Below are 25,629 nucleotides of genomic sequence, written 5' to 3'. Positions count from 1 at the left end.
AGATATATTGTATACCATAATTTTACATTTAACTTTCATTTAACTTAAATGAAAGTACCATTGTACATATCTAGATGAAAATGTAAAGCAGAGAACATTTTTTTTCCTAGTCACAGTTTCATAAGTAACAAGGAGATGCTGGAAGTTGAAACCAAAAAGTGGAATAGCAAATGATAATAAATTACAACATTCCTGTGTTACTCTTGCCATTTCTTTGTGTGATTATAACTCCTGACCAAGCAATAACTCCTCTAAGACATAAGCAGTTTTTTAGTAGATATTGCATTGAAATACAAGCAATTTTGGTCTTTTGATACCTTTTGTCAATATTTGGAATTTTCAGTTGTTTACATTGACTTTCTTTTATTTTTAATACAATTGTTTTGGTCTTTGATGCTTAAAATTATAAATATCTAACTAAATTACATATTTCATCCTTTCCCCACATTTCAAAATATGTATGCACTGCTAAATATAATAATGGTTGCTGGGACAAGATGTGATTGTCCACTAAAACTGAAGATATGCAAATTGAAGGATAAAAGTTGTTTTTTCCAGAATTAATCAATTAGAATGCCTGCGGAGATTCTCAGTCATCCAGGTCATGGTTGTCCCAAAGGTGCTTTTTTCAAGAGGCAACTGGACTTTCTGGTTTTTCTTTGAAGACATTTCACTTCTTCAGCTTCAAAGAAAAACCAGAAAGTCCAGTTGCCTCTTTAAAAAACACCTTTGGGACAATAGAATAGAACTGGGAGAGATCTTGGAGGTCTTCTAGTCCAACCCTCTTCTCAAGCAGGAAACCCTATACCATTTCAGACAAGTGGCTGTCCAGCCTCTTCTTAAAAACCTCCAGGGATGAAGCATCCACAACTTCTGAAGGCAAGCTGTTCCAGTGGTTAATTGTTCTCATTGTCAGGAAGGTTCTCCTTAAGTCCAGGTTGCTTCTCGCCTTGATTAGTTTCCATCCATTAGTTTCTTGTCTTGTCTTCTGGTGTTTTGGAAAATAAGTTGACCCCCTCTTCTTTGTGGCAACCTCTAAAATACTGGAATACTGCTACCATGTCACTCCTAGTCCTTCTTTTCTCTAAACTAGCCATATCCAATTCCTGTTCTTCACATGTTTTAGTCTCCAGGCCTTTAACCATCTTATTTGCTGTTCTTTGCACTTTTTCCAAAAGTGCAGAGGTCTTTGAAGTACATATCCCTTCAGTCAGTGTGGCACTGTGGCTGGAATTCTCAGAATCCTTCAGCCAGTGTGGCAATTGCTTAGATTTCTGGGAATCAATGCCTGCATAAATGGAGAAAACACAGATTGGGTGAAGAGGTCTAATATTATAGAAAGTCATGAATGTCCTCTTTAATCTTATTTACAGATTCATCTTTTTGATGTTGCAAATTTAACAAACCCATTGCAGATTACTGAAGGCTGATGTCACATGCTGACATTAAAAGTATTTTCTTGAACAATATTCTAGGATTGAATAATTTTATTCATAAATATATTCATCTGTTTTAACTGACCGAAGGAGTGAAAGTGGGACGTCATGCCACAGCAGATCACATTAGAGTAGTCATTCAATAGAGACAGAGTTAAGTGCACTTAATTCAATATTGGATTGTGTCCAGTCTTGCTTTAGGATCCAAAAAACCTACTTGAGGCATGAATTCGTTTTTGACACTAAAAGCCGGGAGAATGTGTCAGCAGGGAATGCTATTGAAAACAGCTTCTTTTGGTAAGCAATTCCCCCTCTAGTTATAATGGGTTGAATCATTGCTAGAGCAAGATCCAGGTTCCCACTGAGCCATAAAGCTTATTGTGGGTGTTTAAGAATGGCATTTTTAAGGCAACATTATGAAGAAGGTCTAGATAGAAAACAATGTCATATTGGTCTCTTTGGTCGAAAGGATATGAAGTAATGAATAAGTCCTCAGAGTCTATATGCTTTAAGTTTATTTATTTATGCTGTCTACTAAAATAGAACTTTCTCCAAAGAAAGTAAAATAGTGACCAAAAGTTAAATGTAAAATTATGGTATACAATATATCTGAATATGAAGCACTCAGTTCAACTAATAAATAAATAATGAAGTAATAAAAGATAGCAATTCAGAACAGCTACAAAAATCAGGGTCTAAGTAGCAGTGGTAATTAATTAATTTAAAATTTATTAATTTTTAATAAAATTCATTCCAACTTTGAACTAAAATGGAGAAATAAAATAGTCTGCCTAAACTTTAAAAACCAGAAACCCTGGGACAGAGCTTCTGGGTAAATAGGAAAAGGGCACCCATATCGTGGACAACCAAAATATATTAAATATTCAGAGCTAATAAAATACAAAATTGGATGCATGAAAATGGATACTTTAAGTTGCAACTCAGGTCTGACTCACGCTTGTCCAGTTAATCACACAGACTGCACATCTGTGGTTGAAATGATTATTTCTTTCTTTGTTTTTAAATAGAAGCAATGAATAAAGTAGAGAAATTCCTCACTGAAGTATATTTCAAGTTATCTGCCCGTTTATGCTGTTTATTCTTTCCACATTTGTACTGGGCCTTGATAAAAAGAATCATCTGATCTTCAGAATTAGAGAAGAAGGAACAAACCAACTTCATAGTATTCTGGGGAAAAAAATATATAAAGGTCATTTAAACAATTACCATCATTCTTAAAGAGAACAAGAAGGTAGTGCAGCAAGTGACTCATCCTTCTTCAGTGTCCTCCATAACTGTTCTGACATTTTAAGCAAATGCTCATATCCCATCAAACATATTGAAAGAGAATAAATCAAATATAGTAATTTACAACCATATGTGCACCTGTAAAAATGAGGAACAGGCGATGCTGTATATTCTTCCTTTTTTTTTAACCAGCTCACTTGGATGAAGAAAGGAATTTGGCTTACAGTGAGTTGGATCAATCAAGAATATTTGGTTATTTTACAGAGTGGCACAAATCTGACAAATAGATATTCCTAAAGAGATTTGTTTTATTTTGTTTGCCTATGCTTTTCTTTTTTTAATGTTCTCTTTAGCTATCCAGGGGTACAGTCACAGAATTTTTTTTAAAAAATCCTGCAGGAGTGAAACTTGAATAATCCAAGTATATCTACTTGGTGTAGATATACACCAAGGGACATAGTTTGTGACATTGTGTGCTTTTATGGGTTGTGTGAATGGGTGTGTTGCAGGGATGTGGTCCAGTAGCCTTTTGTCCTGCAATAATTCAGAGAGACAAGGAGCCAGTTTGTTAAATCTAGGATCCATACAAAAGTAACACTCTCTACTAAAGACTATTTATTTACTTCAGAAGTAAGCAATGACTAAACCTGTGCTATCGGCAAACAGTATAGTATTTCTCTGAAGCACATGCATAACAAAGAATAATATACATATGTTTATGTTTATTTGATTTATATACCGCCCTACTCCCGAAGGACTCAGGGCGGTGAACAGGATAAAAATACATAAATACAAAATTTAAAACTGAATATAACCGAATTAAACAATTTGGCCGAAAACAGATTTACAACACCCCAATAAATTAAGAACGAATTAAAATTTGAGTTTTAAAAAGGGGGAAAGGGAAAAATTAGGCCAGACCAGCCTGATGGAATAAAAAGGTCTTGAGAGCGCGGCGGAAGGTGCGTAGATCCAGGATCCTCTGTATCTCCGGGGGGAGCTCATTCCAGATAGTAGGTGCCCCCACAGAGAAGGCTCTCCCCCTGGGGGCCGCCAGTTGACATTGTTTGGCCGACGGCACCTGGAGGAGCCCCTCTCTATGAGAGTGTACCGACCGGTGGGAGGCTACTGGTGGCAGCAGGCAGTCCCGTAGATAACCAGGTCCTAAGCCATGGAGCACTCTAAAGGTGGTAACCAAGACCTTATAGTGCACACGTAAGACCACCGGGAACCAGTGCAGCTTGCGCAGGAGAGGTGTTACATGGGAACGCCATGTCGCTCCCATAACCACTCGCGCGGCCGCACTCTGCACCAGTTGGAGCCTCCGGGTGCTCCTCAAGGGGAGCCACATGTAGAGAGCGTTGCAGTAGTCCAGGCGGGAAGTGACGAGGGCATGAGTGACCATGTGTAAAGAGTCCTGATCCAGAAAGGGACGCAACTGGCGAACCAGGCGAACCTGATGAAAAATCCTCCCGGTCACGGCCATCACATGCTCTTCTAAAGACAGCCGTGAATCCAGGAGGACGCCCAAGTTGTGAGCCCTCTCCGTGGGGGCCAGCAATTCGCCCCCAATAGTCAGTGATGGCACCAACTGACTATATAGAAACTAAAAAAGAGGAAAAGAACAAAGACTTTGGTTCCCCAGTCGTGTTTGTTTGTGTATCAAGCAAAGAAAATTGCAGATTAATAATATAGCTTTGTTCAAACAGATTAGAGTAGAATTCAGTATTCAATGGTGAATTTTTTTTAAAAAAAAAAAATTATGCTTGCTATGCAGGGCTCCAATAGAAGCAAATGAGCCAGTTCATATTATGACTCTATGTGGTTTTGTAGGTCACATATATTTTTATAAAACACACAGAAACACTTCTGAAATATTATATTGGGTTTTTTTATATACATAACAACAGGGGTGGGCTTCAAAAATTTTAGCAAGGGGTTCTCTACCCGGTTGCTGGGTGGGCATGGCCATGGTGGGTGTGGCCTAGTCGGCTGCCTGCACCACAGCAAGGGGGCATTTTTGCCCTCCCCAGGCTCCAGAGGCTTTTCTTGGGCCTCCAGGAGGGCGAAAATGGCTCCGAAGCCTTCCTGAACTTCCAGTAGGCCCGTTTTTCGCCCTCCCTGAGCCTCCATATGCACCCTGCTCTTACCTGCATCCAAAACGGGCCACATTGGGACTCCTGGGAGGGGTGGGATGGGGCCAGCCAGGAGGGATTTGGGAGTTCTCCGAACTGCACAGAATCTTAGCTAGAGGTTCTCCCAAACCCCTGCGAACCCCCAGCAGCCCATCCCTGCATAACAAGTAATTTTTATGAGCACTAATATAAAGCAAAAATAATATTAAGAACATTGTTCAAACTGTATGTTGGTCAGACCATTATGCTGGATACCTCCCATGCAGAAATGAAAATAGTATCCATAATCCTCAAACTGCATCTGAAGCTTTGAAAGAAACTAAGAAAATTTTAATATCTCTCTACTTGTGGTTAAGTTTTAGAATTTGTAGGATTTTTTTTTTGAACCGACAAAACTGTTGGCATAGAAAAGAGGTGAACAGAGAAAAAGGACTGGAGAGAGAAAGCCCTTAACTCTTTGCACTGCAGCTTCCAGATGGCTTCCCGCCATGTTTCCTTATGGACAACTTTTCTGCTGATGGTTTTACCTGCCAGATTGATTTCTGGAGCATTGTCTTCAAAAGAAAGCCAATCCTGGAGCAGGTCCAATCTCAGTCCTTGATAATTTGGAACAGATCAAAGGTATGTTCAAACCTCACCTGCCTTAGCCACACTACTAGAATAATATATCAGTGGCACAAAGTGGGCCATGCTGATTGACTATAATATGGAATCCACCTTCAGCCGCATTCTAGTTTCTCTCTAGTCTTTACTGACAATTCTCATTCTTATACGAGATATATGCGAAAACATCTGGTTAAAACAAGAACCAGGTTTCTTTTTTAAAAAAAATCAGCTGTATCTTGTTAATCTTTATGCTGGTTTATGACCATAATAATAAAGATGAATTTGATTTGATTTGTTAATCTCAGATTGTGCTCTAAATGGTTCCACACACACACACCCTTTTTTTTTTAAATTTCAGTGATATTTTTCGTAGCTCATATCAAGACTTAAGCTTTGCTGGCTCTTAATGTGGATAAAATGCCTTTCTGTAGGAATTTCTGTACTGTCCTAAACAGATATAATTTCCCACTCTGTTTATACCAAACCTGATGTGACCTCCAGATACATTGGATTCTAGTTTCCATAGTGTTGAAAGTTTAGAACCGGAATCCAACATATTTAAAGAGAAGTTGAAGAAATCTGTATCATAAATCAAAGGGAAGAAGGAGGTGCTTTCTTCGTAGGATTTGTGCTTTTGTTTGTTTCATTTTTTAAATGTATCTACAAATAATTTGGTAAATGAGACAAAGGCATATTTGGACAAATGCATACAGGCATATCATTCAAGGAGAGTGCAATAGCAATAGCACTTAAGACTTATATACCGCTTCATAGTGCTTTTACAGCCCTCTCTAAGCAGTTTACAGAGTCAGCATATTGTCCCCAACAATCTGGGTCCTCATTTTACCAACCTTGGAAGGATGGAAGGCTGAGTCAACCTTGAGCCGGTGAGATTTGAACTGCTGAACTGCAGCTAGCAGTCAGCTGAAGTAGCTGGCAGTGCTGCACTCTAACTACTGTGCCACCTTGGCTCTTCTCCAGAGGAGTTAATATACCTCTCGGCCAAGGATTAACCTGAATTTGCAGCTGCTGCATAATGTGACAATAAGTTCAATCAAAATTTTGATCTCTGGAAACTTTCGGTTCATCACAATTTCTGCTCCACCCCTCTTTAAATAGCATAACCAAACTGGAAGTGAGGCAAACTCCCATTAAACAGTGTCATAGGGCCAACTTGAGATTTGACTTTTATCTTATTTTAGAAATAACCAACAGCCTCCCCACCATTATTCTACAGATAGTCCTCGACTTACAACCATGATTGAGCCCAACATTTCTGTTGCTAAGCAAGACAGTTATTAAGTGAGTCTTGTCCAATTTTAATGACCTTTCTTGCCACAGTTGTTAAGTGAATCACTGCATTTATTAAGTTAGTAATGTGGTTGTTAAGTGAATCTGATTTCCCCACTGACTTTGCTTGTTAGAAGATCACAAAAAGTGATCACATGACCCCCCCTCCCCGCCCCGGACACTGCAACAGTCATAAATATGAGTCAGTTGCCAAGCTTCTGAATTTTGATCATATGACCATGGGAATGCTGCAATGGTTGGAAGTCAAAAACGGTCATAGGTCACTTTTTTCAGTGCTGTTGTAACTTTGAATGGTCACTAAACAAATGGTTGTAAATCAAGGATTATTTTTAGCTTATTTTAGGTATTATGCAAATATAAAGATAATAGTAACGATCAGAAAAACCAAAAGAATGAAGATATTTGAACCAAGAGTGCTATACTGTTGCTAGCCATTTGGATATACTTTCTATTTGCATAGTTCAATGGATATAAACACCTTTTGAAAAGTCCTCATGTATGAATTCTAGGAAATGAATGATTTTTCACAGAATAAAATTAGAAAAAGTATTTTTGAGATACAAGGCTGTCATTTCTCCCCCCCCCTTTTTTTTTTTGCTGTTAGCAACACTTCAAAAATGCCTTGCTATATAACATTGCAGTTCTATGCAACTTTACTATATTGAAAATGGTGAAACTCAGTTGCAGAAGCAGAAGAGGAGGAGGAAGCTATGATAGTGATCTGAAAATGGTATATTTTGGCAGTTAGTATGGAGAGGCTTTTGAGAGATCTTCAACCTCTGGTGTGAAACTCAATTGGTTGGACTCAGATGCTTGCACTTTGATTCTGGGAGTGGTGGAACACATTTTGTTATTCTGCTTCTAGTCTGCAAAATGTACAGTTGGGCCTGGTGTGGTGAATAAGGCTCTTTGCTTTGGATAGTGTTGTGTTCTAGCGTAAGACACGGGACAGAAGAGGTGCGTCTGATTGGCTGCCCTTCCGGCCTCCAGCCGTCGGGAAAACAGATGCCCTCTGATTGGCTGAGATGCTGATAGCTCTAGTATAAAAGAGCTGTCAGAAGGAAAAAGAATGCTCGCTCACACCGGTGTTAGCTTACAGAGCGAGTCATGGTTAGCAGTTGTTGTTAGACAAATAAACAGTACTGTTAATTGTTACCCTGTCTCGCCTCAGTTCTTGCCCGCCTGTTCCGAGAATTAAATAGATAGTATGTTAATTTGAGGAATGAGTAGTATAACCAGGCTAAGTATATGGATACTTATGAAAGAGATGTTAGATAAAATTGAAAATTGTCCTTCATTTATCAATATAAGCCATAAGAAAATCTAGCGGATATTTCTGATATTCCAATAAAATACCTTAGCTTCACACTTACCTTATTTTAGTCTATAATTATAAATAAATCTCTGCTCATTATATTTCTTGGTTTTCTATGACTAAAGTGTGCATGGACCATGAAAATAGTTGTTCAGAGGGCAATAATTTACTCACTGTGCCCATTCCTACTGTCATTTCATTCCTCGAAAAGTTTGCTCAAATAATGCTAAAAATAATATAAAAATGCCATGCTAAGTGGCAGCTTCTAGCTGACCCCAGAAAGCTATGTAAGGAAGGACCAGGTTCATATCTGGATGGGACATCACATAGTAAAGCAATTCCCTGCTGATGCAAGAAAACTTCATGGGCATATCCAGAAGCCACCAGTGACTAGCTCAAGTAAAAAGCGGTTTTAATTCTTAAATTAAAAGAATTTCTTTTAAGGGGGTTGCAACATTTTGTACTGGGGAAGATCCCATTTTAGTTGACTCCTGATCTGTGAAATGGTGGTGACGACATTTTTGCATAAGAGAACCGGCCAGTACGTTCCCACAGAGAGGGACTCCTCGGGGTGCCGTCGGTCAAACTATGTCGACTGGCGATTCCCAGGGGGAATATCCTTCTCTGTGGGGGCACCTGCCCTCTGGAACGAATTGCCCCGGGATTTACGGATGATCCCTGACCTATGCACCTTTCATCATGCCCTCAAGACGCTGTTCTTTCAACAAGCTGGGCTGGCCTGAATACCAAGATCAGTTTTAAGTTATATGGGTTGTCTTTGTCTTAATTGAAATGGGCCAAATTATTTAATTCCCTTTTAAACTGTTTTAAATTTTATATGTGTTCATTTTTATTTTTGGCTGTGCACCGCCCTGAGTCCTTCGGGAGAAGGGTGGTATAAAAATTAATTAATTAATTAATTAATTAATTAATTAATTAAATAAATAAATAAATAAATAAATAAATAAATAAGAGAACAAGTCATCCCCTTTCTGCAATAAATAAATAAATAAATAAATAAATAAATAAATAAATAAATAAATAAATAAATAAATAAATAAATAAATAAATAAATAAGAGAACAAGTCATCCCCTTTCTGCTATACTTAGGAAAATTGCTATGGTCACCTGACTGTGCTCAAATAACTTCTTCTTTGTCCTCTTTCCCCCCCCTCCTCTCCTGGAGTTTAACAGAACATAACAAAACCTGAACTACAATATGTGGGAAGAAAACACTTTAAATCCACTCTGCGTTGTCAATACCTAGGAATAATAAAAAGTTCTACTGGAAGTTTGTAGCATGGCCAGGAGCCAATTGTTACTTGACAGTAGCTTGACAAAATCAGAACACCCTGCAACTATAATATTGACTATTTGTTTTCCCTCATAGGGCCTTAACTAGTCATCGATTCTAGTAAATTGAGGATGGGAAAATGACTGAGTGGCAATCATCAGTTCCCTAACTAGCCACAATGATGCCAAAAAAATGAAGCAGACACAGTGACACCATGCCTCAAACAGCATACTTTCAAACTTGCATCATGACTTTACATGCAAATACTGAAGTGGTGCAGTTTATATTGCAACATCGCAATAGATGTTGTCTCTCTCCCCCCCCCCCCCCCCCCGGACACCTTCGAAGGCAATAAAGGCAAAATAATTTGTACTACTGCTTCAGGTCTTTTACAAAGGGATTCTATCCATGTTTTTTTTTCCCCTCCCAGAAATAAGCTTCTGGGAAATGTCCATAAGATTTCAGCCTTAAAAAGTACAAATATTGTAATTATTCAACCCACTGCTCCCTGCAAATCGGAAATGGGCCATATTCAAAATGCCCTGAAATGCCTGGTTTATGTAAGAAATGATTAACTCTGGGTAAGAGCCTGGGACAGTTTTATAAACTAGTATAATTGGCATTAAAAGGTTACCAAGTTTTTATAATGTAAGTCAAGGCTTGCGAGCTTATGTTACCAGTTTGATTGGGTTATCGAATGCATTGTAAAATAAAATCCAAGTAAAAGTAATTGTTTAAGGTCTGAGCTTCAGAGAGTTATTACTAAGATCATAAGAAATATTGGGAGGTAAACTCAAGAACAGGAAGACGCAGATGATACAGAAATTAGCTCAGGGCAACCCCGTGCCCTCACAAAGGCAAGATCAGCAGTAGTCCTATGAGAATCATCCTCAATATATATTTGTTTTTAAATAACTTGTAATATATTTTGATTCACATTTATAATTGCTTTGATTGTATAATTCTACAATACAGGGAAAATCATCCTGTAACATGGGATATAAACCACTGAACTATGCCAACAATGTCACTGGCTTGAATCAGGGATGAAGAGCTGTTCCCTGGCTTTCTTCTAAGTCAGCGGTCCCCAGCCTTTGGGGCACCAGGGACTGGTTCCATGGAGAGAGGTCTTTCCACGGACTGGAGGGGGCGTGGTTTCGTGTGTTGCCTGCATCCCACGGATGGGGCTTCACTTGCTTGCGTGGCCCAGTTGCTCGCATGCCACAGCCCACTGCCGGTCTACAGACCGGAGGTTGGGGACCCCTGTTCTAAATCATTCTTTCAAAAAGTAGCAGTAATATTCTTCTTCACAATAAAAAAAAAAACATTTAACTTTTGTCAAGTCTCTAAATTGTAATTCTCTAGAAGATAAAGTTTTCTTGCAACGGTAACTGTGAAATAATTGAATTCCTTGGAGGAAAAGTACGATATAAATGAAAGAGACAATTAATATTAAATGCTAATTTATCATATAGATCCTGGGGAAAGACTATCTGCTGAACTCAATGTCTTCAAGCATAAAAAAGTCTGGATTTTGTGTGTTAGTCTGTGGGATAACTCTGGAGTAATAGTTTAGGTGTTTGAGGAAGACTAGGGACTCCCAACTTCAAATCCACAGCTAGCTATGGAGACTCTGAATGACTGTAAACCAGTCATTCTCAGTTCAACCTATAGTACCTCATTAGAGTGTTGCTGTAGGGAAAATACAGAGAAGATGGAGTGCTATGGGTCCAGCCCCACCTTTTTTGGAAGAAAGCTAAGATATAAACCTAGCAAAATAAATCTTACCATTGTTACTCCAAAATGAATTGTAATCCACGCACAGAGACACATATAAAAGAGTATTGGTTCTTTATTTTTCTTTCGTTTTTCTTCTCCTTTCTTCAGCTTACAGTATATGCTTCTGTTAGCTATTGGGTTTTTCTGGACATTCTCCGTCTGATTAGATCAGTGATTGATCTCCACATTTTGAATCAGGAGGGAGCAGAGCTGTGTATGTCCTTTCATCTTACCCTACAAAGAATTATTCCTAAACCAGTCTCGTGGGAGACATAATTCATCACAGTCATTGAAAGTAACCACAGAACCAGAAATGGGACTAATTATTATTACATGTACTTCCCTGTTATGTGTAATGTTTTTGCCTTCATTTATGATCAATAAATCTTTTGTTTCCTTAGAGGCTGCTCAGCGTGCTTTGGTGTATTCTTTCCAAACTGTTGTTCAGAAGAGAGCATATGCCAGCTACCTACGTTTTGAAGAATGTGATTATTTTATTGGAATCTACGTTAATTAATCCTGAAATCAGATGGTGTAATCAGATGCTAAGTGACTCTCAAAAGTTGTGTTCAGTAGCACAGAGTTTAAATATTTTAGCTTTACCACTCTGTGCGCTGGCAGCAAACAGTTGGGTCTTGGTGAAGTCAGCATATGAACTCTGCTTGCGATGACATCTGGATGGCTTGTTTTATCTATAAGCACACTTGTAGACAAATGAAAGCCGACACATGTAAGGCTGGGGTGGCATCTTTGCCTCAAGCACTCTTTGACTGTACATATTCCAGTATGTCAGGACCAGGGAGCATGTTTGTGTATATAGGAGAATGGATGCAGTAAAATTGCCCCATTTCTACACCAACTACTGTGCTGTCTTTTTGAAACTTTGACATATATAAAAGACAAGGCATTCTTGGAAATTTTAGCATGAGAACCAAATTTCAAACATTACGTACTAATGTTCGCCTACAGAGTGGGATATGAATTAAAAGACTTAATAGGTTTTTTAAAATCATCTTCTGAACCCAGATATCTCCTTTTGTAACATCCCTTAGCAAATCTGTATATCTTGTGCTTCTGAACAGTTTTGCCACTCTTTGTAGGACAGGTAGAAAGTGGGGGGAGGGGTTGCACAGAGAGAAAAATGTTTAGGTAATGTGTAGGTGGGAATTTCTTGCCTGGAGGAACTTCATAGAAACTTTTTTCTGAGTGACATCAGCAAAGAATATGTTGATTTCTACACTCATTTCAGCCTTATTTCCATACCTATGAACCATGGCTTCAAAACTGCTATGCTTGCAACCTTTGATACAAAATAATTAGGTTTGGAAGGTATCCAGAAGAGGGCAATATGGTGAAAGGCCTCGAAACCAAGCCTGATGAGGAAAGAGGTGGATACAATTACCCTGAGGAAGTGGTACTTAGGAGATAATTATTTTCAAATATTTGAAGGGCTGTAACATAGATGACATGGAAGATAAATTTGCTGGGAGGAAGGGTATTATCTAAGTTGCCCTAACGTCCATTTCCATAATAGCTATATTATTGAATATTACATAACCTATTTGAAGATCTGTGGTACATTAAGAACTGATGATTATGATGCCTTACTTTCAGTTTTCTCCCCTATCCCTTTTCGTTTCTGTGACATATTTTTCTGGACAACCTTCCTGAAAGCAGGGATTGTTTAGTAATTATTTTGAGATTCATCCAAAGGAGTGACATTAATTTTTTTAATTACTACACACAGATTTTCCTTTTTGCATTTTATTTATTTATTTTATCCTCACTGCTGAACTATAATATATGGAGGAATTCCTATCCAGAATTGGCCACTCTGTTCTGCAGACAGTGAGCAGTGAATGGGGGGAGACTATATGTTAATTCTAACTGGCCCTACACAAATTCTGTAATAAATTGGTGATATTTTTCTCTAATAAGGACTCACGATTCCAGAGCAATGGCCCACAAATTATGATACTCATGTACAGAATGCTTTAGATTTGGGGCTTTGAACATGGTGCTATAGAATACTTCCCTTTGCATTTTCAAATTCCTTGCCCCTCTGCCATTTTAAAAAAAACAAACCATATTCCTTTATTTGTTTTTAATGAAAATATGGCATGCTCCAAAACAAAATGACAGCCTCCAGCGTTATTTATTTCCAACTCTAGTTCTGTATCCCTCATGGACACAGAAGGGACACAAACGCTAAGGAAAATAAAAATTACAAGCAGAGAGAATCCAAGGTTTTGTTTTGTAGATGGCAGAGTTTTTGCCGTGAAAGCCATGACCTGAACAAGCATTTCAGAAACTTTCAAATATGCACATCAACCCAAAAGATTAAGCCTTTTTTTTTTTTTTTTTGCTTTAGAAGCTGAATGTGGTGCTGGGGGAGAGGCTTTTCCTATCATTCTTATTTCCATCTTCTCTAAAAGGGCTGCAAATTAAGAAATAATAGTGGAAGCCAAAAACACATGTTATTTTTTTTTTTTGAACACATGTTAATTTTAATTTTAATGTTAACCAATGGAGGGAATTAGAGAGAGGAGGAGAAGCATGCAGAAATAGGTGGAAGAACAGCTACTAATAGGGATGTTTTTAAATTTGAAGCGGCCTTTAACGCTACTGATCAAGTAGAGACCATGAAGAGAAGCAGCACTGTTTTAGAAGCATCTGTGGAGTTGCTGGTAAAGCTTCCCTGGGTTTTTTAGTAAGCGAGCATCATTACGCTATTAACCTGGGAAATGTGCCCTTGTCCATTTCCTGTTGTGTCCCTACCACTCTCCCATCAATCCATATTGAGTGCTTGGTATGCAGTGCCCAGGGATCCCGATAAGTACCTCTGTGTATAAGAAAGGGCACTTTTTTTTGTTTTACATGCTGTTATCATGGGCGAGAGGAAGTGACTGTGTAATCGCATCTGTACAGCAAATAACCATTTCTACCTACAAGGAGCAAATGGGCCCACTCAAATGGATGGACGAGGAGTTTATTAGCACTTGAGTGAGCTGAGAGATGGACGTAGATGTACCTGTTACACCAGAGACTTGAGGCTCTGGTACCTTTGCATGACTTTTCACTTAAAAACTACCGCTTGTGGTTCAGTGACTGCACCACTCTATTTGTGCTCCTTTGCTTATAAGATCTTCCCAAGCTCTTCGGAGTTTCGGTGTCTAAAATTTTAATGCTGCAGCGTTAACCCCTTGATACTGCTTCTGGATAGGAAGCGCATTAGCCTTAACTTGAAAGATGCAGTTTAATAGCCAACAGTAAATATTTTACCTTGGTCTTTCGGAGCCAGCTTTTTCTGGCATTAAATGAAGAAGGAGAGGGAGGGGAAAGTCAACTAAAATCAGACCTGAAGTGTTAAGCCACATAAACTGTCAACATGACAAATGCCACTATTTGGCACTGATTTCTGTCTTATTTATCTTCGCTAATTTATAACCAATAAAACGGGACATCAATTGCAAAAATGGTAAATGTAGCCCTGATGTACCACTTGGGGCTAATTTCCCCCAGTCCCTTATTACATTTGTATTTGATAGAAAAAGAGGAATGCTTGAAAGATGAGAGAAGAGGAGAGGGGAAGTAAGAGCACACGGTATGAATATATACAGCAGTTTACAGGATGACCCCGGAAGATGCAGTAATGAAGCACCATATGCTCTTCATTCAGTTACTGTTTGTAGAGGAATCCAACTCACATTCTCATGTGTACAACAGCTTCCTACTGCAGACCAAGGCCCAGGTAGCATGGGAAGCATGTTTTCAATCATATCACCAGTAGGATGAGAAGCAAGAGGAGAGACTGCTCACCTTTTCTTGCAGCCAAGAAAAGGCAATTGCAGGACTTTTGCAGCACAGAATTTAAGATATACTGGTAGTTCTCAACATACAACCACAATTGAGCCCAAAATTTATGTTGCTAAGTGAGACATTTGTTAGGTGAGCTTTCCCCCATTTTATAACCTTTCTTGCCACAGTTGTTAAGTGAATCACTGCAGTTGATAAGTTAGTAACCTGGTTGTTAAGTGAATCAGGCTTCTCCCTTGACTTTGGTTGTCAGAAGGTTGCAAAAGGGGTTCACATGACCTTGGAGCTCAGCAACGGCCATAAGTATGAACCAGTTACCAAGCATCCGGATTTTGATCACATGATCATGGGGATGTTGCCAAGGTCGTAACTGTGAAAGGTGGTCATAAGTCACTTTTTTCAGTGGCATTATAACTTTGAACCGTCATTAAATGAACTATTGTAAATCAAGGACTACCTGTAATCATAATAGTAATTTACAAGATTATTTTTTCCCCAATTTGAAATAATGAATTTTTTTGTTAGAACTGGCTTTCTTTACAATACTTCCCATAAATAAATAGGGATAGTTTGAAATAAGTTAAAAATTTGTTATGCATTACAAGATTTTGTTATGTACCGTAATCTACCAGGCCCTCAAGGCATATGGGAAAAGGTGATAGCTCTTGAACTATTTTCTGATTTTGGCATCTGAGTAAGTGCATTAATAACTTTCCCCGCCATAAAGTGGGAAAGTGTTGTATTTTCAAACATGCTGTGCACATGAGTATCTCTGGCATAATCCTGTTGGTACCTTGCTGTTCAAGGTAATAAATTAAGATAATGGAATCCTTAGCCTATTTATTTAATTTTGATCTGCAAACAACCATTAAAGACCTTCATAGCTAGTGCAGCCTACAGCACTTCGTGTATTTAATTCATACTTTGTATTCCCTAATTAATAAATGTCTGTACATTAAATTATTTAAAAGTATTATACTAAACATTATTTAATCTTATAATCTGCACTAAAAATGTTCAGGGCTGAAGAACTGGGAAGTATTTTTTCTGCAGAATAAACTTGAATAACCTACCAATTAAGAAGACTAAAGCTAATTAGTGTTGCCTTTTTTAGAGGATGAATTAATACAAAATCTCTTTATCTTTATGTAAAGTGCTCCTAGAATGAAGAAATCCATTTATTACACAGATCCCCAACACAAAATACAACATAAAATCCTCATTCAGCAGATGAGGGAAGAATCCCTGATAATTTCAATTCTATCTGCAGGCATGACATACTCCAGCCACTGTGTCTCTTATCTCACCCCTGACTATGATAAATGCTCAGCCTTCCTTATCTTACTAGAATTAAGGGGTAGAGTTGAAAAATATTGCAGGATTAGAATAATTAGAATTGGAATTAGAATTCGGATTAGGCTATTTCAACCATTCTAGAGTCCAAGTTCTGATGTCTTTCCCAGTCTTATAAATAAATATCCCTGCCTTTGGAAACACTAAGGATTGGATGTAGCATCATAGCCATGGTTTATAGTAACATATGTAAGTATATATAGGCTTTAACCTATTATATTAAATAATATAATATAATTATATAATTATATCGGAGATAGGGTGGCATATAAATTTTATTAATAAATAATAAAAGTTGGGAGATAAGCACAATATTTTTCTTCTGGAGAAATGTTCAGCTTGTATGATTTTAACTGGCAAATTATCTTGATTCTAATTTAGCCAGAGGTGGGTTTCTACCAGTTCACCCCAGTTTGGGCAAAACGGTAGCAGCAGTGGCAGGAGGCTCCGCCCACCCACCCAGACGTCATCAAAAACGCTCTGCGCATGCGCAGAAGCTTCTGCACATGTGCAGAAGCACTGCTCGTTCACAAAGCGAGCAAGCGCACCCGCACACTACCGATAGCAAACTGGTAGCGCCAGGATTTGAATCCCACTACTCAACTTAGCCGTGGATTGTTAGTGGTGATAGCAGCAACTTTCTGCCCTGCTTTATCATTTCTAAATCCAGATACACTTAGCATGTAGACTCTTTGATGAGAGCAGCTCTCCTTATGGAAAGACAGCCTTAAAGAGTTAAAGTTACTGACTCTTGTCCTTGTGGAACAAACCCCCCACTAAACAGTGAGCAAACCCCACCCTCACTTGCCCTGATGATGTTACCTGGTTGGGTGAAGAATTGTCTACAAGTAAACAATCAATCTCAGAGATCACCGTAGACGCCACATTCTACTCCTTGTGTTATATTTCTGAGGGGATTGTTTTCTTATAGATTGCCAGGAATTAAAGACAAGTTGTTAACTAGTGTTAATGGAGACATCAGAAAAATAAGCAGGTCCATTTTCTATACTGATCACTATATTGAGTTCAAGAATGCACTTGTTTTAATTTAGCTTTCTTTACTGGTTCGTGTTTTGTGGATACTGGCTACATTGCCAGATGCATGGGCAGGGTTGCTATCCTACGGCATAGTGATACTTAAAAGTTTATTCATTTTGATATAGTAATTTTAATATATATATAGATATTTTAAAATAGGTTGTAATTATACATGAGATATATAACTGTACAGTGACTCATCCACTGTTATTTTAATGCTATAGCTTATGACAATGTATTGTGAGAATTGCTCAAACAATGGCTACATTGTGGTTTAGTGGAATAGGCAGTGTCTTTTGATTGCTATCATTAGAAGCCATCCACCTAGGAGTTTTTCAAAGTAGGAAAGAATTCAAAGAGATTGCCTTTGAACTAAAAGCGATATTAATACATTATGAATTAGCATGGATTCCAAGATAGGTGCTTTCTCCCCACCCCCACCCCTTGAAATAGATATCGTTTTGGCTTTTAATATCTGAAAATAATATAATCCAAATTGGAAATACCACCATATGCTTTATTTTCTAAGCATTGTGCAGTCATATGAATTCATTAAGTCTGAAGCACTACTTGCAAAGTTAATTCCGATCAGCCAACACCATGATCTCTTTGTAGGAACTCACTAGGCACTAATAAAGGGTGCAATCAAAAGACAAACATCCTGCATAATTTCATTCAGTAAATATTTTCATTTCAACACTGTCCTATAAAGCAGAGTTAGGAAGACAAAAACAGCAAAATCTCTTATATATTGTCGCCAAGAAAGCTCCATAGAATAGAATAGAATAGAATAGAATAGAATAGAATAGAATAGAATAGAATAGAATAGAATAGAATAGAATAGAATAGAATAGAATAGAATTCTTTATTGGCCAAGTGTGATTGGACACACAAGGAATTTGTCTTCGGTGCATATGCTCTGAGTGTACATAAAGAAAAAATAAAATCTATTCGTCAAGAATCATAAGATACAACATTTAGTGATAGTTATAGACTTGGGATTCCTTTGCCTTCTAATGCGGATATCAGAGAAATTCTCATGCAATATGTATACATATATGGGTATATAGATAAATAGAGATATAACATTCTGTGTGTATGTGATAGAAAAGATTTGAGAATAAAACTGTCACTAGAAACATATCTCTATATAAATCTACAGCACCTTATGTTATATACTATGTACAGTCAGGTCCAGAAATATTGGGACATCGACACAATTCTAACATCTTTGGCTCTATACACCACCACAATGGAGTTGGAATGAAACAAACACAATGTACGTTAACTGCAGACTGTCAGCTTTAATTTGAGGGCATGTACATCCAACTCAGGTAAACGGTGTAGGACTTACAGCAGTTTGTATATGTGCCTCCCACTTGTTAAGGGACCAAAAGTAATGGGACAATTGGCTTCTCAGCTGTTCCATGGCCAGGTGTGTGATATTCCCTCATTACCCCAATTACAATGTGCAGATAAAAGGCCCAGAGTTCATTTCAAGTGTGCTATTTGCATTTGGAATCTGTTGCTGTCAACTCTCAAGATGAGATCCAAAGAGCTGTCACTATCAGTGAAGCAAGCCATCATTAGGCTGAAGAAACAAAACAAACCCATCAGAGAGATAGCAAGAACATTAGGCGTGGCCAAAACAACTGTTTGAAACATTCTCAAAAAGAAGGAATGCACCGGTGAGCTCAGCAACACCAAAAGACCTGGGAGACCACGGAAAACAAGTGTGGTGGATGACCAAAGAATTCTTTCCCTGGTGAAGAAAACACCCTTCACAACAGTTGGCCAGATCAAGAACACTCTCCAGGAGGTAGGTGTATGTGTGTCAAAGTCAACAATCAAGAGAAGACTTCACCAGAGTGAATACAGAGGGTTCACCACAAGATGTAAACCATTGGTGAGCTTCAAAAACAGGAAGGCCAGATTAGAGTTTGCCAAACAACATCTAACAAAGCCTTCACAGTTCTGGAACAAGATCCTATGGACAGATGAGACCAAGATCAACTTGTACCAGAGTGATGGGAAGAGAAGAGTATGGAGAAGGAAAGGAATTGCTCATGATCCTAAGCATACCACCTCATCAGTGAAGCATGGTGGTGGTAGTGTCATGGCGTGGGCATGTATGGCTGCCAATGGAACTGGTTCTCTTGTATTTATTGATGATGTGACTGCTGACAAAAGCAGCAGGATGAATTCTGAAGTGTTTGGGGCAATATTATCTGCTCACATTCAGCCAAATGCTGCAGAACTCATTGGACGGCACTTCATAGTGCAGATGGACAATGACCCAAAGCATACTGCAAAAGCAACCAAAGAGTTTTTGAAGGGACAGAAGTGGAATCAATCAATCAATCACCTGACCTGAATCCCATTGAGCATGCATTTCACTTGCTGAAGACAAAACTGAAGGGAAAATGCCCCAAGAACAAGCAGGAACTGAAGACAGTTGCAGTAGAGGCCTGGCAGAGCATCACCAGGGATGAAACCCAGCGTCTGGTGATGTCTATGCGTTCCAGACTTCAGGCTGTGATTGACTGCAAAGGATTTGCAACCAAGTATTAAGAAGGGAAAGTTTGATTTATGATTATTATTCTGTCCCATTACTTTTGGTCCCTTAACAAGTGGGAGGCACATATGCAAACTGCTGTAAGTCCTACACCGTTCACCTGAGTTGGATGTACATACCCTCAAATTAAAGCTGACAGTCTGCAGTTAAAGCACATCGTGTTTGTTTCATTCCAACTCCATTGTGGTGGTGTATAGAGCCAAAGATGTTAGAATTGTGTCGATGTCCCAATATTTCTGGACCTGACTGTATTATTTAGTTTTTCATCTCAAAAACATATTGTAGAATAGGAAAAATATAAATATATAACCAGAAGGAATATATGCATACATACATACATATACAGAGAGAACCACAAAATCCATAATGTGGGATATTTAAGAATTGGAGCCATTGTTTAAAATAAAAAAACTACCCTCTGGTGGCATATAATTGAGATTTTTTTAAATTTTAATTTTAAAAAGTAAAGAAAATATTTTCTCTTGCTCTCTTAACACTGGGATCAGCATAATTAATGTGATTATGGTGGACACAATCTAGGAAAAAAGGAGAAGATAATTTTATTGATAGAATTTGAAACAAACAACTAAAGCAGTAAAATAGGAAAAATGGTATTACAGATTAAAACTGATTTTTTTTCCTCTAACTAGATTTTTTCCCCCCTGGACATATTTAGTGGAAGTAATAAAATGATAGACCTTCTTCAAAATGTCACTTTAGGTGCAGAAACCAAAAAAGGTTTGTATGCAGTGCTGTATCCAAGTATCTTATTAATAACAAATATGGCAATAACAAATGTTGTACAGCATGCATGGTAGATTACAAATGGTGTTTTTAAATCCTCTTTAAAGAACCCTATATGATGCATACTGTGATAATCCTGATAGGAAATAATTAAATATTTCAGCCAAGTCATTCCTAGCCATAGCCAAGATTTCTGCATCCCAAGAAAAGAATCCCAATTATACAAAACTGTTTTTCAATCAGTTCTGTTTTGCTGTGCTTTATTTCCCCCCCCCCCTCTGGACAATGTTTCAGGACTTTGACAGCCTTCTCGGACTGAACTAGGAAATGCAGATATCCACTTTCTGGTGATATTGAGATCTTATTCCCTAGGTGAACTCTGCTTACAGCTTCATGTACATATTATATAGCATGTAGATCTAAATGTTGTACAGTAAAATATCCCCAGTATTAACTTGCAGTACCTAGAAATACCTGCATCAAAGGATTCTGATTTATTAATAATATTTTTTGAGGAACGAATATTCATTTGCCCGTGTTTTTAATTTGTGAAGCACAGAGAATAACATCAGCTTTTAATTATGCATTTTGCAAAATGCCACTCCGAATAAGATGGAAGAAAATTAAAATAGTGGATCAAATAGTAAATTTGAACAGAGGCTGGGAATGAGCTGTAGTATAATGCTAATGGCTTTGCGTCTTCCTGGCATTATGTCAATAATGGCTCTAATCACATTAACTAGAGAGGCCATTACTGTATTCTCTTCAGTGGCATGTTCCATAGCAACATATTGTTCACCTTATAATAACTGTCGTTAGGTCTTATTTTTCAAGACAAGTTTTAATGTTTGACCTAAAGAGGAGGCAAGTGTACACAACCTTGTTTATTTAAAAAAAGGAAAATCATCCCTCAGATTACTTATTAAATGCTATCTGAGGTAGTTTTATTACATACCCATACCTAAAAAGGGTTGTCGTATTTTAAAGCATAGGCTTTGCTGGATTAGACACAGAATAATTTATCTAATTTGTAAGAGCTTCTTTATCTTCTCAAGAGCATAGTAAGAGCATACTAATTATCTTAGTGGATCACAGTCCTGACCCAAATATTTCCTTGAGTAGCAAAACATTTTCTTTCTTTCTTTCTTTCTTTCTTTCTTTCTTTCTTTCTTTCTTTCTTTCTTTCTTTCTTTCTTTCTTTCTTTTTCTCTTGCTTGCTTGCTTACTTGCTTTCTTTCTTACATTCTTTCTCTCTCTCTCTTTCCTTCCTTCCTTCCTTCCTTCCTCCCTCCCTCCCTCCCTGTCTCTCCCTTTCTCTCTCTTTCTTCTATCATATCTATCTATCCTATCTATCCCATCTATCCTGTTTATCTATCTATCTGAATCCCATTTTTATTATACTGGGGGAACATATAGTACAAAATCTAGTAAAGGCATCGTTATAGAAAACAGGCTATTTATGAAAGATTTTTTTCCCAGAGCCTTACGATTTCAGTTACAGATTTAGTCAAGCTGTGAGTTGCATGCAGTTCCAGAATCCATATGTATCTCCCAAAGCCCTCTGAAATTGTGCCACTCAATTACTGGATGATGTGCTGCTAATGTTTGCCATAAAACAAAACCATATATAAGCCTTACTTAGGCTTAACACACATTAAAGAAAAGCCCTTGGGAAGGAAAGGTGCTTTGAATTGCTGGTACTATCTACTTGGGTGCCATCCTAATGCTAATGTCATCACTCTGCCTACAGTGGCCTACACACTTTCTCCAAAAAATAACTTAAGCAAAATGAAGTCCAATGGGACAAAAACTACATTTTCGATAGAGACTGTAAACTTCTGCAACCTATGGTTCCAAATATGACTTGAGTTATATTTTGTAAATTCTTACTTTTATTATTTATTCACTATAAATCTGCAACATATTTGTACATATGATGACACCACAGAAATGAAAGTTATTTCCCATGGTTTTGCATCATTAATAATTATTCTAGTCCCTTTTAAGTATTATATTGTGAGGACACAGAGACATTTGTATCAGCCTTTGAAAAAGAAATAATCAGGGTAGCATTCTGCTGGAGGTGAGCCACACCTGGTATATAGTTTCTGGGCATTCTCATTAGTCAGTTATGCTCCTGGGAAGTAAGCAAGCTTGTTTGGCCATGTGCTTTAACATTTACATTAAGGGGGTGGGATCCTTTGGGCGTGTAGGCCTTGGGGCAAGTACATGGATCTGTAGCTCCATGACCCATGAATCTATGTACAGCACACCTGGATATCCAATTTGACTGCAAAGGAATTAATGGCAGAAGAACTTTGTTTATCCCACATATGTTTTGTGACCATGAACCTTTCTAGAATTAATAATGCTTATATTTTCATAACTCTTTAGAACTTCACTTATAGAATATGGAAATAGGGCTAATATAAAAAGTTCACTCAGGTCTCCTCTAAGTTCTTAAACATACAGTATCATAACTATATTTTGCTAAGGATGAAAGTGGTCAAGAAGACTTCATTTTTTTTTTTTACAAAGAGAATAAAACGTGTTGGCTGGGAAAAAAAAGTGGTATATCATTTAAACTCAACTTCATGTTATACTGGGTGTGACAGTAGACAATTTTTTATTTTTCCATAAAAATGAAGGATTTGAAAATCCTCATACATAAATACAAAATGCTTTGATGTGATGAATAGCAATAAGTTATTAAAAGCTGTCTTTTAAAAAGCACAATGTCAATGAGGACCCAGATTGTGGGGGCAATAAGCTGACTTTGTATATAAATATACAAAAGTATGAAGGCTATTGCTTGTAACGCATTGTAAGCCGGCCTGAGTCTCCGGAGAAGGGCGGCATATCAATTAAAGCCAAAAAAAAAAGAGGAGATACATATGCTGTCTTGGTGTTTGGTGCTGAAATTTTTGCACACTAATTCAGTACTGCAGAATTTAGTGAAGAATTTGTTACAATGAGGATTCAGGGTGCCAAGATTTTTTAAAAACTGCATAAATATTTCCACACATTAATTAATAAATTAGAACTGAATTCCTCTCATAGATCCTTAATACGGTATAGAACTTAGTATCAGGAGGTTGGCAGAATATGATGAACTGCCTTTAAAGAAACAATAATCTATCCTTGAACAACTGAAATAATTTGTCAATTCATAATTAGAAAGCAAACATAAATAATAGCAAGCTCAGGCAGTTTCTTGATAAGCAATTAAGTTAGGACTTCTTTTGAAGTATACTTTGAGCGTGGAAAGAAAATGCCAAGTATCTTTTCAATTCAAAACTAAGAGCTGAAATTTTTTTAAAAAAAAAACTAGAATAAATTTTCTTTTCGGGTTATACAAAAAAAAAATCAAGTTACATAAGGTTCATAAGTGATGTGCTTTTGTACCAGTTTTCTGGCGGGCAGAAGAATTGTTGTGGGCTGCAAACACATCTGAATAAATTCCCAGGGAAGTTGAGAATCACTCACATGGTAGGTATGTAAAACCTTGTAACTGACATCAAGGGCTGTTGCACTTTTGTCGGTTTATTGAATCAGCGGAGCGCTCAGTCCCAAGTGACAGGAAATGTCACCAGCATCTGCATCCCTGACAAGAATTTTACACCTTGAGATTAAGGGGACATACTTACATACTTCTGCTTAGCCTTATGTCACTGGCTTTTAGCATGGATTTTGAAAAGTATATTTTCATAGCTGTGAAATAACGCTGTGTGATAGGCAGACGCAGAGCGATGGCTCAGGATGGTGAATGTTGATTGGCAGTTCTTTAGGGGATACGTTTCATTCAGGTTATTTCTAAGCAAGGCTCACTATGTTAACGCAAGCTACTACAACAGTCAAATGCTTACATGGTAACAGTAATTTCTTCAGGAAAAGGTACTGTGAAGAAAGCTGAATTTTAAAAACGCAGCCAGTCAGCTGGGAACAGTTCCATTTTTGAAATCTAAAATCTGTTTGAAAAGGGGCTGCGTTTCATTTTATTCATGAATTATCAGATAGGTTTTTTGGGGGAGGTGGGGTTTGCAATTCTTTTCTCCCTGCTGGATGCTTGTCAGCTGTGTGTCTGCGTCAGTCCAGTTTGCTGGGGAAGAATCTTGTACTAGTTGTAAATTCACACTCACAAGGACAGACAATGTAATGTATAAACAGATACTGAATAGCAGGATCTGCATTTGCACACCCTGCAATGTTGAGAAGGTAAATCTCTTATCTTGTTGCCATCATCTGTCAGTTTTCATCTTCATTGATTGAACACTTGCTGCCCAAAAGGTGAAATAGTTGAAGCAGGAAAGCTGCTACCAACCATTAAAAGATGGGGCAACTTTGTGCAGGACTTTCCTATTAATCTTGTGCAGGAAAACGTGAAGCCTCAAAATCTGTATTAATCAGACCCTCTCCCAAATTTGTTGCTATGTTGTCATTTTTACTCTGAATGCAAAGAAAATACCGAGTACACATTGAGAATTATATCAGCTCTATTAAGTTCATTTTAATTGCATTTAAATTGTATTTAAATTAAAGATATCTAAATTTTTTGCTCTGATTTCATCCAATTTCTAGAGTGCTTGTTCTCTACAGTAAGAGCCAAAAGAAGGTTTTGTTTCTCTCAGTTACAGTCTAACGTAGCATTTTTAAAAAAATCATATTTCAGTGTAATTTTCATAATGTGGAATTATGGCAATATAACCACAAACTCTTTCCGTACATGTGCATACATTTTTTTAGGGTGTAAAAATTGGTTAATTAACAACCAAGATTTTTTTTTGCTAGAGGTCTGAATTTGCAGAAGTCAACATTTCTGCAGAAACAGATGTCCGGTAAAAGTCATAATAAGCTCATGCACTAATCTTACAAATGGCACAAATTAGATAATTTGCTGCAGTGCAAATTTTGTCATAATGTGAATGATATGCAGTTCACAATTTGCCTAGTCGGTGGCTTTAACCATACATTTGTGCAAA

At 37.6% G+C, this 25,629-nt stretch overlaps 1 protein-coding gene across 6 annotated transcripts in view; it reads left to right on the top strand.

Moving 5' to 3' along the window:
• Positions 1-25,629, top strand: part of BNC2 (basonuclin zinc finger protein 2) — a 437,236-nt gene that overhangs the window by 360,185 nt on the left and 51,422 nt on the right. The window lies entirely within an intron of this gene.

Source organism: Pantherophis guttatus, chromosome 2 (assembly GCF_059756535.1).
Source record: "Pantherophis guttatus breed Tessera chromosome 2, ASM5975653v1, whole genome shotgun sequence".
NCBI classification, from domain to species: domain Eukaryota; kingdom Metazoa; phylum Chordata; class Lepidosauria; order Squamata; family Colubridae; genus Pantherophis; species Pantherophis guttatus.
Note: the sequence above shows the minus strand (reverse complement) of the source record. Positions and strands in the feature narration are given on the sequence as shown.